Source organism: Brassica oleracea, chromosome C2 (genome assembly GCF_000695525.1).
Source record: "Brassica oleracea var. oleracea cultivar TO1000 chromosome C2, BOL, whole genome shotgun sequence".
Classification (NCBI taxonomy): domain Eukaryota; kingdom Viridiplantae; phylum Streptophyta; class Magnoliopsida; order Brassicales; family Brassicaceae; genus Brassica; species Brassica oleracea.
The window spans coordinates 40227295-40227703 of NC_027749.1; positions in this window are offsets into that span (position 1 = coordinate 40227295).

The following is a 409-nucleotide window of genomic DNA, read 5'->3' on the forward strand; positions in this document are numbered from 1 at the left end:
CCGGGTGGAGATAAACTGAGATCCGTTATCGGTTACGATTTCGTAAGAAACTCCATGCCTACAGATGATGTTTTTCGATACGAAACTTTCGACTTGGACATCTTTTATACTTGCGTACGAATCTGCCTCTACCCATTTTGAAAAGAAATCGGTGAGGACTAAAAGGAAACGCTTTTGCTTTGAATTATGAAGGGGACCGACGAAGTCCATGGCCCAGCGCATAAAAGGATAGGGCGATGTGGTGGAGGAGAGAACTTTGGCTGGTTGTCGGATGGTTGGAGCATGCGTCTGGCATTTTTCGCATTTTGTCAGTAGTACCCATGGCGCTTGATTTTCACTGGAAGTGGGCAGTGATCTTCCTCCGGAATGATAACCGCAGGACCCAGAATGTACTTCTTCCATCACTTTT